Below are 16,954 nucleotides of genomic sequence, written 5' to 3' on the forward strand. Positions count from 1 at the left end.
AGGTGCCATTGAGTTGAAATCTGAAAACAATAAAGATACCAGTGACAGAGAGTTCCCAGCCTGGGGAGCAGTTGATGCAAACATCCTTAAGTGAGTGCAATTTAGCAAGGCAGAGAAGGATAGGTGAGGAGACCTATAACGTGATAAGATAACTACCATGTAAAGTAGTGGTTCTCAAAGCATGATCTGTAGACTCCTCGGGTGAAGGTCCTCAAGACACTTTAAAGGGTCAACAGAGTTAAACTATTTTCAGAAGAATACTAACATGATATTTGCCTTTACAAATAGGTGAGAAAAGAGAAGCAAAAGGCAAGGGAGAAAGGGAAAAATACACCTAACTGAATGCAAAGTTCCAGAGAATAGCAAGGAGAGATAAGAAAGCCTTCTTACTTGAACAACGCAAAGAGATAGAGGAATGGGAAAGACTACAGATCTCTTCAAGAAAATCGGAGATATTAAGGGAACATTTCATGCAAAGATGGACATGATAAAGGACAGAAATGGTAAGGATCTAACAGAACTAGGGGCATCCCTTGTGGCTCAGATGGTAAAGTGGAAAAGTGAAAGTCACTCAGTCATGTCCGACTCTTTGTGACCCCCCTGGACTATACAGTCCATGGAATTCTCCAGGCCAGAATACTGGAATGGGTAGCCTTTCCCTTCTCCAGGGGATCTTCCCAATCCAGGGATTGAACCTAGGTCTCCCTCAATGCAGGCGAATTCTTTACCAGCTGAGCCACAAGGGAAGCCCCAGATGGTAAAGAAACTGCCTACAATGCAGGAGACGTTGGTTTGATCCCTGGGTAGGCAAGATCCCCGAAGGGAATGGCTACTCATTCCAATATTTTTGCCTGGAATATTCCATGGATAGAAGAGCCTGGCAGGCTACAGTCCATGAGGTTGCAAAGAGTCAGACATGACTGAGCAACTATGTGTGTATAACAGAAGCAGAAGAGATTAAGAAAGAGGTGGCAACAAAACACAGAAGAACTATACAAAAAAAGGTCTTAATGACCCAGATAACCACGATGGTGTGATCAGTCTCACCTAAAGCCAGACACTGTGGAGTGTGAAGTCAAGTGGGCCTTAGGAAGCATCACTACAAAGCTAGTGGAGGTGATGGAGTTCCAGCTGACCTTTTTCAAATCCTAAAAGATGTTGCTGTGAAAGTGCTGCACTCAATATGTCAGCAAATTTGGAAACCTCAGCAGTGGCCACAGGACTGGAAAAGGTCAGTTTTCATTCCATTCCCAAAGAAGGGCAATGCCATTTCACATGCTAATAAGATTAAGCTCAAAATCCTTCAAGCTAGGCTTCAGCACTAGGTGAACCAAGAACTTCCAGATATACAAGTTGGGTTTAGAAAAGGCAGAGGAACCAGTGATCAAATTGCCAGCATTCTTTGGATCATAGAGAAAGCAAGGGAATTCCAGAAAAATATCTACTTCTGCTTCATTGACTATGCTAAAACCATTGACTGTGTGGATCACAATAAACTGGAAAGTTCTTAAAGAAATGGAAATATCAGACCACCTTACCTGTCTCCTACAACATTTGTAGGCAGGTCAAGAAGCAACAGTTAGAACTGGACATGAACAGCTGTCTGGTTCCAAATTGAGAAAGTAGTATGTCAAGGCTGTCTATTGTCACCCTGCTGATTTAACTTATATGCAGAGTACACCATGTGAAATGCTGGGCTGGATGACTCACAAGCTGGAATCAAGATTGCCGGGAGAAATGTCAACAACCTCAGATAATGCAGATAATACCGCCCTAATGTCAGAAAATGAAGAGGAACTAAAAGAGCCTCTTGGTGAGGGTGAAAGAGGAGAATGAAAAAGCTGGCTTAAAACTCAACATTCAAAAAACTAAGAACATGGTATCCAATCTCATCACTTCATGGCGAATAGAAGGGGAAAACGTGAAAACAGTAACAGACTTTATTTTCTTAGGCTCCAACATCACTGCAGATGGTGATTGCAGCCATGAAATTAAAAGACACTTCCTCCTTGGAAGGAAAACTATGACAAACTAGACAGCATATTCAAAAGCAGAGACATCACTTTGCCGACAGAGGTCTGTATAGTCAAAGCTATGGTTTTTCCAGTAGTCACGTATGAATGTGAGAGTTGGACCATTATGAAGGCTGAGCGCCAAGGAATTGATGCTTTTGAATTGTGGTGCTGGAGAAGACTCTTGAGAGTCCCTTGGACTGCAAGGAGATCAAACCTGTCAATCCTAAAGGAAATCAGTCCTAAATATGATGCTGAAGCTAAAACTCCAATACTTTGGCCACCTGATGCAAAGAGCCAACTCAGTGGAAAAGACCCTGATGCTGGGAAAGATTGAAGGCAGGAGGAGAAGGGGGCGACAGAGGATGAGATATTTAGATAGCATCACTGACTCAATGGACATGAATCTGAGCAGACTCCGGGAGACAGTGGACAACAGGGAAGCCTGGCATGTTGTAGTCCATGGGGTTGCAAAGAGTCAGACACAACTTAACAACTGAATGACAAGAACAACACCCCTCCCTGGGAGTTCCATCACTTAGGAAAGATAGACTGTTGTCAGAGAAGAGGAGGCCAAAAGTGGATACCACAGCCAGACAGACTTTGTCACACATTACCATACTTCCCATCTATTCTTCCGAAGGTCCATTCATCTTTCCTAAAAATCATTTACTCTCCCCAAGAGGTCTACCTTCCTCCTCCCCTTTCCCTGTTAAAATGGTATTTAAGCCTGAATTCTAAGCTATCTTATAAGTTATTCATTTTCCCCAGGGACTCTCCCGTGTATATATAAATTATATATGTTTTATTTGTATATTGGGGGTAGGTGTAAAGATACTTTATTATTTGCTTGGTTACTTATTTTTAACTATTCCTACAGGTTTTATTTTTTTCTTTCAGTTTTATTGAAATATAATTGACATACAGCACCATATAAGTTTAAGGTGTACAACTTAATGTCTTGACTTAGATCATGAAAGTATTACCACAATAGGTTTAGTGAACATCCATCATCTCATAGGTACAATATTATAGAAATGGAAAAAATATTTCTCCTTGTGATAGTGAGGTGAAAGTCTCTCAGTCATGTCTGATTCATTGCAGCCCCATGTGCTATACAGTCCATGGATTTCTCCAGACCAGAATACTGGAATGGGTAGCCATTCCCTTCTCCAGGGGATCTTCCGAACCCAGGGATCGAACCCAGGTCTCCTGCATTGCAGGCGAATTCTTTACCAGCTGAGCTATGAGACAGACTTGTGATAAAAACTCTTGAAATTTTCTCTTAGCAGCTTTCACATATAACATGCAGCAATGTTAATTATATTTATCATGTTATTCACATTCCTAGTGCTTACTTAATCTTGTAATTGGAAATCTGTACCTTTTGTCTGCTCTCATCTAATTCTCCTTCCCTACTCCACCCGCTGGTAACGACAAGTCTGATCTCTTTTCCTATGAGTTTGTTTTTTCGTTTTTGAAATATAATGACCGTCAACACCGGTATTTCCTGTTACACAACAGTGATTCAATATTTCTGTACATTTCAAAATGATCACCACTATAAATCTAGCCATAATCTGCCATCACACAAAGGTGGTATTATACATAGCTACTGACTGTATTCCCTGCATAGTGCATACCATTTCTGTGAATCATTTGTTTTGCAACTGGAAGTTTGTATTTCTTCAGTTCAGTTCAGTTCAGTCACTCAGTCGTGTCCGACTCTTTGCGACCCCATGGGCTGCAGCACACCAGGCCTCCCTGTCCATCACCAGCTCCCGGAGTTTACCCAAACTCATGTCCATTGAGGCAATGATGCCATCCAACCATCTCATCTTCTGTCGTTCCCTTCTCCTCCTGCCCTCAATCTTTCCCAGCATCATGGTCTTTTCAAATGAGTCGGCTCTTTGCATCAGGTGGCCAAAGTATTGGAGTTTCAGCTTCAACACCAGTCCTTCCAATGAACATCCAGCACTGATCTCCTTTAGGATGGACTGGTTGGATCTCCTTGCAGTCCAAGGGACTCTCAAGAGTTTTCTCCAACACCACAGTTCAAAAGCATCAATTCTTCAGCAGCTTTCTTTATAGTCCAACTCTCACATCCATATATGACTACTGGAAAAACCATAGCCTTGACTAGATAGACCTTTGTTGGCAAAGTAACGTCTCTGCTTTTTAATATGCTGTCTAGGTTGGTCATAACTTTCCTTCCAAGGAGTAAGCGTCTTTTAATTTCATGGCTGCAGTCACCATCTGCAGTGATTTTGGAGCCCCCCAAAATAAAATCTGCCACTGTTTCCACTGTTTCCCCATCTATTTGCCTTGAAGGATGGGACCAGATGCCATGGTCTTAGTTTTCTGAATGTTGAGCTTTAAGCCAACTTTTTCACTCTCTTCTTTCACTTTCATCAAGAGGCTCTTTAGTTCTTCTTCAGTTTCTGCCATAAGGGTGATGTCATCTGCATATCTGAGGTTGTTGTTAGTTCTCCTGGCAATCTTGATTCCAGCTTGTGCTTCCTCCAGCCCAGTGTTTCTCATGATGTACTCTGCATATAAGTTAAATAAGCAGGGTGACAATATACAGCCTTGACGTACTCCTTTTCCTATTTGGAACCAGTCTATTGTTCCATGTCCAGTTCTAACTGTTGCTTCCTGACCTGCATACAGATTTCTCAAGAGGCAGGTCAGGTGGTCTGGTATTCCCAACTCTTTCAGAATTTTCCACAGTTTATTGTGATCCACACAGTCAAAGGCTTTGGCATAGTCAATAAAGCAGAAATAGATATTTCTCTGGAGCTCTCTTGCTTTTTTGATGATCCATCGGATGTTGGCAATTTGATCTCTGGTTCCTCTCCCTTTTCTAAAACCAGCTTGAACATCTGGAATTTCATGGTTCACATATTGCTGAAGGATAGACATTAGCTCTTCTCTAAATGTTTGATAGAATTCTCCTGTGAAGCCATCTGGTCCTGGGCTTTTGTTTTTGGGGAGTTTTTTGATCGCAGCGTCAATTTCAGGGCTTGTGATTGGATTGTTCATAATTTCTATTTCTTCCTGGTTCAGTCTTGGAAGATTGAACTTTTCATTCAATCTTGGACATTTCATCTGTCCATTTCTTCCAGGTTATCTATTTTATTGCCATATAGTTGTTCATAATAGTATCTTATAATCCTTTGTATTTCTGCATTGTCTGTTGTAACCTCTCCTTTTTCATTTCTAATTTTGTTGATTTGATTCTTCTCTCTTTTTTTCTTGATGAATCTGGCTAAAGGCTTGTCAATTTTGTTTATGTTCTCAAAGAACCAGTTTTTAGCTTTATTAATCTTTACTATTGTTTCTTTCATTTCTTTTTCATTTATCTCTGCTCTGAGCTTTATGATTTCTTTCCTTCTACTAATTTTGGGGTTTTTTTTGTTCTCTTTTTCCAACTGTTTCAGGTGTAAAGTTAGGTTGTCTATTCAATGTTTTTCTTGTTTCTTGAGGTAGGATTGTATTGCTATAAACTTCCCTCTTAGAACTGCTTTTGCTGCATCACATAGGTTTTGAGTTGTCATGTTTTCAATGTCATTTGTTTTTAGAAGTTTTTGGATTTCCCTTTTGATTTCTTCAGTAACTTGTTGGTTATTTAGAAATATATTGTTTAATCTTCATATGTTTGTGTTTTTTGCAGTTTTTTCCTTATAATTGATATCTAGTCTTATAGCATTGTGGTCAGAAAAGATGCTTGATATAATCTCAATTTTGTTAAATTTACTGAGGTTTGCTTTGTGACCCAGGATGTGGTCTATCCTGGAGAATGTTCCATGTGCACTTGAGAAGAAGGTATATTCTTCTGCATTTGGATGGAATGTCCTGAAGATATCAATGAGATCCATCTCATGTAGTGTATCATTTAAGACTTGTATTTCCTTATTGATTTTCTGTTTTGATGATCTTTCCATTGGTGTGAGTGGGTTGTTAAAGTCCCCTATTATTATTGTGTTAACTGTCAATTTCTCATTTTATGCCTGTTAGCGTTTGTCTTATGTATTGAGGTACTCCTATGTTGGGTGCATAGATATTTACAATTGTTATATCTTCCTCTTGGACTGATCCCTTGATCATTATGTAGTGTCCTTATCTCTTGCAATATTCTTTATTGAAGGTCTATTTTGTCTGATATGAGAATTGCTACTCTAGCTTTCTTTCGCTTCCCATTTGCATGGAATATATTTTTCCATCCTCTCACTTTCAGTCTATATGTGTCTTTAAGTCTGAAGTGGATTTCTTGTAGACAGCATATATATGGGACTTGTTTGTTTTTTTTTTATTCATTCAGTCAGTTTGTTGTCTTTTGTGTGGAACATTTACTTCATGTACATTTAAAGTAATTATTGATATGTATGTTCCTATTGCCATTTTCTTAATTGTTTGGGGTTGATTTTGTAGATCTTTTTTCTAAGCTGGTTTGGTGATACTGAATTCTCTTAACTTTTGCTTGTCTGAAAAGCTTTTTATTTCTCCATCAATTTTGAATGAGATCCTTACCAGGTACAGTAATCTTGGTTGTACATTTTTCCCTTTCAGTACTTTAAATATATCCTGCCATTCCCCTCTGACCTGCAGTTTCTGCTGAAAGATCAGCTGTTAAACTTATGGGGTTTCCTTTGTATGTTACTTGTTGCTTTTCCCTTGCTGCTTTAAATATTCTTTCTTTGTGTTTAGTCTTTGTTAGTTTGAATAGTATCTGTCTTGGCATATTTCTCCTTCAGTTTATCCTGTGTGGGACTCTTTGCACCTCTTGGACTTGATTGACTATTTCCTTTTCCATGTTGGGGAAATTTTCAAGTATAATCTCTTCAAAAATTTTCTCATATCCTTTCTTTTTCTCTTCTTCTTCTGGGATCCCTATAATTTGAATTGGTGTGTTTGATATTGTCCCAAAGGTCTCTGAGACTATTCTCAGTTTGTTTCATTCTTTTTACTTTTTTCTGCTCTTCAGAAGTTATTTCCACCATTGTATCTTCCAGCTTACTGATTTGTTCCTCTGCTTCAGATATTCTGCTATTGATTACTTCTAGAGTATTTTTAATTTCAGTAACTGTGTTGTTTGTATTTTATTCTTTAATTCTTCTAAGTCTTTGTTAATTGATTCTTGCCTTTTCTCCATTTTGTTTTCAAGGTTTTTGATCATCTTTGCTATCATTATTCTGAATTCTTTTTCAGGTAATTTGCCTACTTACTGTTCATTTATTTGGACTTCTGTGTTTCTAGTTTGTTCCTTCATTTGTACAGTATTTCTTTGCCTTTTTAAATTTCTTTTTTAACTTATTGTGTTTGAGGTCTCCTTTTCCCAGGCTTCAAGGTTGAATTCTTTCTTCCTTTTGGTTTCTACCCTCATAAGTTTAGTCCAGTGGTTTGTATAAACTTCCTATAAGGTGAGATTTGTGCTGAGTTTTTTGTTTGTTTTTCCTCTGATGGGCAAGGCTGAGTATGGTGGTAATCCTCTCTGCTGATGATTTGGTTTGTATTTTTGTTTTGTTTGTTGTTTAGATGAGGCATCCTGCGCAGGGTGCTGCTGGTGGTTGGGTGATGCTGGGTCTTGTATTCAAGTGGTTTCCTTTTTGTGAGTTCTCACTATTTGATACTCCCTAAGGTTAGTTCTCTGGTAGTCTAGGGTCTTAGAGTCAGTGCCCCCACTCCAAAGGCTCAGGGCTTGATCTCTGAAACAAGCAAATCTTGACACTGCTAAGAGGAATTCAGCTGGAACTGTGCATGAACTGTCAAGGCCAAAAGTGGGCTGGCAATATGTAGAGTCCCTTGGACCATTTGAAAGGGACCTCTCAGGACCAAGAGGAGAGTCGTTCTGTCTCTTCTGCAGCATTTCCTGGCAATCTTGATTCCAGCTTGTGAGTCATCCAGTCCAGCATTTCTCATGATGTATTCTGCATGTAAGCTAAGTAAGCAGGGTGAAAATATACGGCCTTGTCCAACTCCTTTCCCAGTTTTGAACCAGTCTATTGTTCCATGCTTTTTGCGTGTTCTGATTTGGGGATTGTTTTCCTTCATCTGAGGACAGCTTTTCTAGAAGTCCTCCACTTGAAAGAGGGAATTTGAAATTTATCTCAATTTTTGTCTACTTTGTCCTACTTTCTTCAACTTAAAACCAAGCTGTGAAAATGTTTTGTTATTCCTAATCATCTGTCTTAACCATCCTTCTTTCAGGAGGAAACACATAGCCTGTTTTTTGTTGTTGTTGCTGTTGTTTTTTAAGCCTCTAATTCCTCTATAGTCATGCAGAAATTATCCATCAGTAGCACTGTATACCCTGAGTAGCAACCATAAACTTCAGAAGGAAGTGGCAACCCACCCCAGTATTATTGCCTGGAAAACCCCATGGACAGAGGAGCCTGGCAGGCTATAGTCTGTGGGTTCGCAAAGGCTGGACACGACTGAGTGACTAAGCATACATAGCAACCATACACAAGAAATACAATACCAGGAATCTCTTGATCCAACTTCCTCCATGTTTTCATGTTAAAGTTGTGACATAGCAGGACCCTGTGGAGCCATCGGACCCCTTCCCCAGGTCCTCTGCTCTAGCTCCTCGCTGAAGTACCAGGCTAGCAGTATCTGATGCACATTTCCTGAGTTGTTTTACAGAAGCTAAAATCCCCACCAAACGGGAGAAGTGAGCACGAGCTGTCGGACATACTGGAGCCTGAGCCTTGGTGGTGTTAACCCCTGTGACACTGCACTGTCACCTCATCACTAACCAATCAGAGAACTGCAGGAGCTGGTCACATACCCTGGGACTCCCCTGCCTCACTTGGTCTTTAAGAATGCCTCCCTGAAACCCATTGGGAATCTGGGTTTTTAGAGCCTTAGCTGTCCGAGACTTTTTGTCTGGTGCCTGCAATAAAAGCTGCACTTTCCTTTATCACAACTCAGTCAGTTGCCCTTATGTGGGGGTGGGCGGACCCAAGTTTGGTTCAATAGCAAAATCCAAACCTCCAGCATCACTATCATTCCTGCTGATTTCACATTTATGTTTCAGAGTGCCCATGCAGCTTGCTCTTGAAATATATGCCAGAAATTCTTACTCATCCCTACAGTCACATCCTCATATGACTGTATTTTCTTCCCTGACAAATTTACAGTTTTGTACTCTGTTTTGTTGGCTCTTGGCCTCCATTTCTCTGACACACACCTTAATTTAAATACTCTCCTCCTATTTCACAGGGATGTTATGCGTGCCAGCTGTAAATGGGTTTGGTTTCTTTCTCACAGTCTATTTTTACATCCTTACTTATCAGGGACAGTCTATCACTGTCTAGATCTCAAAAGTCTATAAAGGTGTTTGAGACCTAAAAGAAAGAAGTCTTGGCTCCAAATACAAAAAAATAAATAAATAAAAACTGGTATATTATTCCAACTTGTTGTCATTTAATTGCTAATTTGTGTCTGACTCTTTGCGACCCCATGGACTATAGCACATGCCAGGCTCCTCTGTCCTCCACTATCTCTCAGAGTTTGCTCAAATCCAGTAACAAAACTAAGACTCCTTTCAATTTTTTACAGACTTTTTTTTAAAACAGAATGTATTAAATGTAGTAATGTCTGATACATTTGATATGATATGTCTTTAGGCAACCAGCTTCTTCAATCTTAAAGGATTAATAAGTTTTCTCCCCTTGACCTTCTTATCCCTTTCCATCTAATCCTATTTCACCAGGCATTTGCTCCTTCTTCAAATAATTTTGCCAAGTTTTAAGCATTCGATAGATTCGCTCTTCCTAATCTCATACATAACGTGAAAAGGAATGTCTGCCATTCTACATTTCAGAATTTCCTTTCTTTCTCTCAAATATATCCTGCTAATGCAGTGTAAATATATTTCAAATAATAAAAAAAGTTTATCTAAATAAACGTAGTTTAAACTTTTGTTCCTGTGGTAGATTCCAGATATTTGTTTTCGGAATAATGTTTTAATCACATCTAGTTACACAGTTGGAGAAGGAAATGGCAACCCACTCCAGTATTCTTGCCTGGAGAATCCCAGGGACATCGGAGCCCGGTGGCTGCCGTCTATGGGGTCGCACAGAGTCGGACACGACTGAAGCGACTTAGCAGCAGCAGCAGCAGTTACACAGTTACTTCTTGAATACAACTGAAATTTCTTTCCCCTACCACTCTTTTCTAATAAAGTGAAGTTGTCATATACTTAGCTTTTTCAATTCAATTAATTTCAATTAAATACATCTTCAGTTAAAATTAGAGAAGGTATACCTACTATACACAAAAATATCACAAAGGAAGAAGCAGTTGATCCTGCCGTTTAGAGAATGGCATCCGGGAAGAACAATCATTAACTGGTTACCCTCTGAGCCACCAGGGAGGCCCAAGAATACTGGAGTGGGTAACCTATCCCTTCTGCAGTGAACCTTCCCAACCCAGGAATTGAACTGGGGTCTCCTGCATCGCAGGCAGATTCTCAACCAGCTGAGCCACCAGGGAAGCCCAACTAGGTGCCAGGAACTTTATAACATCATTTTCTGCTTTAATTAAACCAAACTTCGCCATACAAGAATCTGCAAAGTTCACAATAACAGTAGTCACTAGAAACTTAACAGAATAGTTAGTAGAAACTTAATTTTCATTTGTTGGAGCTCTCGTGAGTATTTCTAGAACTTGCCAGGCGTGTCCTGAATATTGTCCAGTAAGTCTGTTTGTCCTATAGACATGAGGGTCTACAGCGGATTCTGCCCCCTGGTGGCTACGGTCTGCTCATGCACTGAAGTCCCCCAATGGGTGCAGCCACAGCTCCCACAGCCCCAGGCATTCGCCGAGGACTCTCAAAGCTCCAGAACGGGCTGCCAACTTTTGATCAAGTGAAGAACATTCCTCTGCTTTGTGTGAGGGAACCTGTTAGAGAGCCCCTGGGCAGTTATATCTCTGACTCAGTATTCTACTGAGCTGTGTATCAGGTGGTTCTAGTTTTTTATTCCAGGTCTTTTTCTCTTTTGAACTAAGGTCTGCGTGTATGGACTGGATTGGAGATGGGCTTGAATAATCTGGCAACTATTGTTTGGCTGTTTCCCTGAGAATGAATCACCTATGGTGTGACTGTTGAACTCCAGGTGAGTGAATATTGTCTGGACAAATCGCATCCATCACCTGGCACACCTACCCACGTCCAGACACCAGCAAGGGTCACAGCTCAGGCTTCTTGGCTAGACTAGAAATTGAATTTATCTTATAATAAAGAAAACTGAAGATCAGCAAATGTAGGTAATCTGCCCAAGTTCATATGCTTAACAAGGGTCTGAGACATGACTCAAATCCAGCTTCAAGTTTTGTGGGTTTGGGTTTTTTGTTTTAAAAATATCAGACTGCCTCCTGAGACTCAAAGAAGCTCTTCTTTACCTCTAGGTACACAATTCTGTTGTTTAAATGCTTGCCCGATATTTCCTACTACCTAGAGAAGCATCAGTAAACAAAACTGGCAATTTGTAAGAAGTTTACACTTTAAGGAAATGATCAGGTTTTTTTTCTCCTTTCCCAAGCTATTATTTTAACCCATATAATTATGAGGAAGTAATTCGTCAGCTGCCCTTGGAAGGGGGGAGTAGAGGGTGAGTAGGGGTGGGGAAGAGTAACCTCTGACTTCTCTACAGGAGAATACAGAGTTCCTTTTTCAGAACTGACTTGTCAACCCAATATCCACTCTGGCAGCCTAGGGTCTGTTTCCTTCCGTGTGTGGGAGGTAAGAGAAAACAAACAAAGTTATTTCCAGAGCACGGGGATCTTTATGACAGTTGAGATGCATTACTGGTGTCTCTAACGCATATTTCCCTTAGTATGTAAACAGAGCCACCTGGACCCAGGAGGTAATGCAAGAGTCGCTGGGAAACTGAACAGAATTCCAGCTGCCCCTGCAAGTATATAGCAATCTTCTACTCCAGCCTTTCCTGAGCACATAAGAAGACTGTACAAAATGGGCTGGGGAAGGAGGGAGAAGAAGACTGTGTGTGCGCTAAGTCGCCTCAGTCGTGTCTGACTCTTTGTGAGCCTATGGACTGTAGCCCGCCAGGCTCCTCTGTCCATGGGATTCTCCAGGCAAGAATACCGGAGTGGGTTGCTGTGCTCTCCTCCAGGAGATCTTCCCAACCCAGGGATGGAATTAGCGTCTCTTATGTCTACCTGCATTGGCAAGAGGGCTCTTTACCACTAGCACCACCTGGGAAGCCCTGAGGAAAACATTGCTCAAGGATTAAATAGAGTTTCTTTTGGAATGGGACCAGGAAAAGAAACAAACTTGTCAGCCTGAAGCGCCCAGGCACTGGTGCTGAATTTAGCTATTCGGCCCTAGTGTACAATAGTGATTCGAGTGTCAGTTGGGTTACCCGACCTGGAGATCTACATATGATGACTTTGACTCTCATCTCATCCTTGTAGAAAGTCCAAAAACACTCCCCAGTATTTCATCAAGCCCTGAAGACTTAAACTACCATGATCATCTCTGACTTGAGACTGCTGCTTCTGAGAATCACCTAGCCATCCTGTTCCTGTTCTTGCCTCATCCATCTAGACACAGATGTGAGCCCTTGTCCATAATTCCCACAGGTTAGTCAAGTAGTGTCTGCCACAGACTTGACTGAAGGTTTGGGAAGAGTTACCCAGTGGGCTTGCCTGGTGGCTCAGATGGTAAAGAATCTGCCTACAATGTGGGAGACCTGAGTTCGATCCCTGGGTTGGAAAGATCCCCTGGAGGAGAGCATGGCAAACCACTCCAGTATTCTTGCCTGGAAAATCCCATGGACAGAGGAGCCTGGCAGGCTATAGCCTGTGGGGTCCCAAAGAGTCAGACATAATGGAGGAACTTCCACCCAGTTTTACCAGTTTTAAATTCCCGCTAGAATATAATTATCATGAAGGCAGAAAGGGGTTCATTTGTGTAACTCCAATGCTGAGACAGTTTAGGGAGCTCAATAAATAATCTATTGTATGGATGAAGTTAGGCATCTTTTCCTCAAGGAAAAGACAATCAACCTGCAGCCTCTTATGTATTTTATATATCCTTGTTCTCAAGAGTCTTCAGTCCCCATCCCATTGGCCATTTCTTTCTGTTGGTTTGACCAAAAATTTCGTTCAGATTTTTCTGTACAGTGTACTTAAAACCCAAATGAACTGTTTGGCCAACCCAATACATAACTCCCATTTCTTTCCTTTTAACTTTCCATCTCTCCTCCTCATTCCCTTGTTCCTGGGTTAGCCCTGGGAACTTCACATTTCCTCATTTTATTATATCAAGCGGTTTATGTTTCTCTGTGCCTAACTCAGAAGGTTTGCATAACCAAACACACTTAAGTGAAAATGTTAGTCTCTCTATCGTGTCCGATAGAGCTCTTTGTGTCCGTTAGTCACTCTTTGCGACCCCGTGAACTGTAGCCTGTCAGGCTCCTCTGTCCGTGGAATTCTCCAGGCAAGAATACGGGAGTGGGTTGCCATTCACTTCTCCAAGGGATCTTCCGAAACCAGGGATCAAACCCAGGTCTCCTGCATTGCAGGCAAATCCTTTACCATCTGAGCCACCTTAACTATTGAGTGCTCAACAAAACCATGTGGGCTTTTAGTTACCTGAACCCAACTGGCGTCATGTTATCTTGTGTGAATAGGACCAGTAAGTATTTCCTCCCCAGGAAAAGACAGTAAAGTAGAAATCATTTAAAATTTTTTATTTATACCTTAAAAGTTGTTTTTTTTAAATCTCAAAACATATTCATGTTTATTTATTCCCTCACTGGTTGATATCAGGCCAGGTAATTTTCTTTGAACATTAGTCCTTAGATTGAACCTCTATATCAGCTTGCTTTCTTTTTTTTAAATTAAAGTATAGTTGCTTTGTAGAAAAGTGATTCAGTTGTGTGTGTGAATATATATATGCATATATATATTCTTTTTCAGAGTCTTTTCCATTATGTTATTGTAAGATATTGAATATAGTTCCCTGTACTATACAGTAGGTCCTTGTTGTTTTCTTTCATATATAATAGCATGTATCTGTTAATCTCAAATTCCCAATTTTTCCCTCCCCGCTATATCAGATTTCTTAAGCAAAATGCATCTTAATACTACTTTTGGTGTTACATGTTTTAAGGTAATTGACGAGCTCTCCAAGGACCAAGTTTTTGTTAGGTTTCTTTATTATTTTCCGGTGTTTTATAGCAGTCTTTCCACAGCTATTTTCTTAGTAATTTGTCTTTGTTTAAAATTTTCAACAGTTTTTTAATTATTTTATCAGGTTTGTTGTTGTTGTTGAGTCAATAGGTCATGTCCCACTCTTTTGCAACCCCATGCACTGTTACCTGCCAGGCTCCTCTGTCCATGGGATTTCCCAGGCAAGAATACTGGAGATTTCCTACTCCAGGAGATCTTCCTGACCCAGGGATGGAACCCGTGTCTCCTGCATTAGCAAGTGGAGTCTTTATCACTTTGGCAAATTTGGGCACAAGCACAACGGACCCTTGGTAAACAAATGACTTGATTGGAGGAAACAGAATTACACATGTCCAGTGGCTGCAGGCATTCAGGGTGTATTTCAGCTAATCTGGTGAGTCTATTAAATCATAGGTTCAGAAATGCTCTCGTGTACAACATGAAGACCACAGCTAACACTGCTGTGTGATGTATGCTGCTGCTGCTGCTGCTAAGTCGCTTCAGTCGTGTCCGACTCTGTGCGACCCCATAGACAGCAGCCCACCAGGCTCTGCCGTCCCTGGGATTCTCCAGGCAAGAATACTGGAGTGGGTTGCCATTTCCGTCTTCAGTGCATGAAAGGGAAAAGTGAAAGTGAAGTTGCTCAGTCGTGTCTGACTCTTTGCGACCCCATGGACTGCAGCCTACCAGGCTCCTCCGTCCATGGGATTTTCCAGGCAAGAGTACTGGAGTGGGATGCCATTGCCTTCTCCGTGTGTGATGTATAGGAAGGCTGTTAAGAGAGTAAATTCTAAGAGTTCTCGTCACGAGGAGAATGTTTTCATTTTTTTCCTTTTCATTGTCTGTATATGACAAGATGGGTCTTAGTTGAACCTATTATAATCATTTCACAACATACCATCATGCTATATGCCTTAAACTTATATAGTGATGTATGTGAATTATTTCTCAATAACACTGGAAAAAAGAGAAGTACTTTACTGTAGCCAGTTTTCCTCAACAAGTTCAAATCAGAATGTCTACCTTTGTGTTTATTTTAAAAAAAAGCTTTCATGTTTTAGTTCCTAAAATCCCTTTTGAACAACTCACTTTTGTGTGTCCACTGAAATAAGGACAGAGGAAGCCTAGGACTGCTATGGAATGTAGAGATGCTAAGGGTTCCAATAGAGAGCAGGGGATCTTAATGGGAAACACACAGAAGAGACCCAAAGTATTGTCAGAAATGAAAGAGTGGCACATGCAGGTGACCTGCTCAGCTGCTCCTTCCCACGTGAAATAGTTTCCCCCTTTTTTTTCTCATATCTTTAGGGCTTTTGTGTTTTATTGTAAAGTACATGTCATAAATCTGCCAACTCGGTGTTCAATATTTGCTTTTGACCCTTGAAACTTTCCCAGCAGAACCTCCCTCCCTTTAATCATGATCTACATGCTAGTAGTTTGGCAACGTAAAGAAGACGTATGATTTTTACCTTAAAGGATCCAGGAAGGAATGTTTTATTGTTCCTTCCCTTTTGAAAATGTTTTCCTGGTTTCATGCTCTAATCAGAGGATTCCCAGAACTGCATCTGCCCTTTGTCTTCACATCTGAATTAAAAGCACCTGACAGTTACAATTTCTCCATCCCTTGATATGGCTTTTTTTATATTTGCAATTTGCGGATGAAATAGAAAAAAACAGTCTACTGTTTCTCCTACCCCGGGAAACAGGAATAGCAACAAATTAACAGTTAGACAACCAGGTTTGAGTCCAGACTTGGCCACCCAATGTGCAACACATAAAATTGTTACCTGTAGCAAAGGTTAATCAGCCTTGTGATGGCCGTGTGCCTCTCTGCAGCCTGGTGTCATGGCCGCATGCCTCTCTACAGCCTGGTGTTCCATTCTTCCTGATGGCCACTAAAAGTCTCCAGGGTACTTACTCATGACCACTGTCAGTCACTCATTACCACCTACTCCACCTACCTTATAAAATAACCTTCCTTCTGAATCAAAGCTGAATCCTCTGAAGTCTGAGCATCTGCCTTCCTCCCTCCAGGAGACACTAGCGTTGAACCCACCTTATTCCACATCAGTCGTCTCCTCAAACATGGACACTTGGTGTTGCATCTTAACTTTTAGGTATTTAGTTATTTTTGGCTGCACTGGGTCTTCGTCGCTGCATGCAGTCTTCCTCTAGTTGCAGCAAGTGGGGGCTTCTCACTGCAGTGGCCTCTCTTGTTACAGAGCACAGGCTCTAAGCACTCGGGCTTCAGTACTTGTGGCACGTGGGCTGAGATGCAGGATCTTCCAGGACCAGGAATAGAACCAGTGTCCCTTGCATTGCAAGGTGGACTCAACCACTGGACCACCTGGGAAGCCCTGGTGTCCTACCTTCCCTAGCCTTTTTTCATCCCCATATTGCTACACCATAATCAATAAATGCCCCAATACCCTTTATTACTTCATAACTCTTCTGTACACCTCCAGGCTAGATTGAGAGAAGGAGGGGTAATATGTTAGGAATGGGGCGCAGAGTGGTACGAAGACTCTAGTAATGTTTTATAGGCTATAATGTATATAAGTGAGTGTTCATTTTATTGTTCTTTTAATTGGTGTATGTTTATTGCAGATATGCCTTTACATGTATGATCTACCTCATGATTTAAAATTTAAAAAAATAAAACCTACCTCTGTTCCCTTGAGGCCTGTATCATCAAGCCACAACACACACTATCCCTTTTTGTCAACCACTGTCAGTTACTG

At 40.9% G+C, this 16,954-nt stretch overlaps 1 protein-coding gene across 26 annotated transcripts in view; it reads left to right on the forward strand.

Moving 5' to 3' along the window:
* Positions 1-16,954, forward strand: part of GUCY2C (guanylate cyclase 2C) — a 103,882-nt gene that overhangs the window by 18,762 nt on the left and 68,166 nt on the right. For 14 of the 26 annotated variants that reach the window (XM_081589224.1, XM_081589220.1, XM_081589225.1 and 11 more), the window contains 2 exons: positions 11,028-11,134; positions 12,453-12,620. The gene's annotated coding sequence lies outside the window, so the exon portion shown is untranslated. Of the gene's footprint in view, positions 1-288; positions 504-11,027; positions 11,135-11,854; positions 12,621-16,954 lie in introns of all 26 variants that reach the window. The other 12 variants (XM_081589223.1, XM_081589213.1, XM_081589198.1 and 9 more) reach the window with 3 other exon arrangements.

This window comes from Giraffa tippelskirchi, chromosome 4 (genome assembly GCF_054371585.1).
Source record: "Giraffa tippelskirchi isolate mGirTip1 chromosome 4, T2T-mGirTip1v1.2.pri, whole genome shotgun sequence".
NCBI lineage: Eukaryota > Metazoa > Chordata > Mammalia > Artiodactyla > Giraffidae > Giraffa > Giraffa tippelskirchi.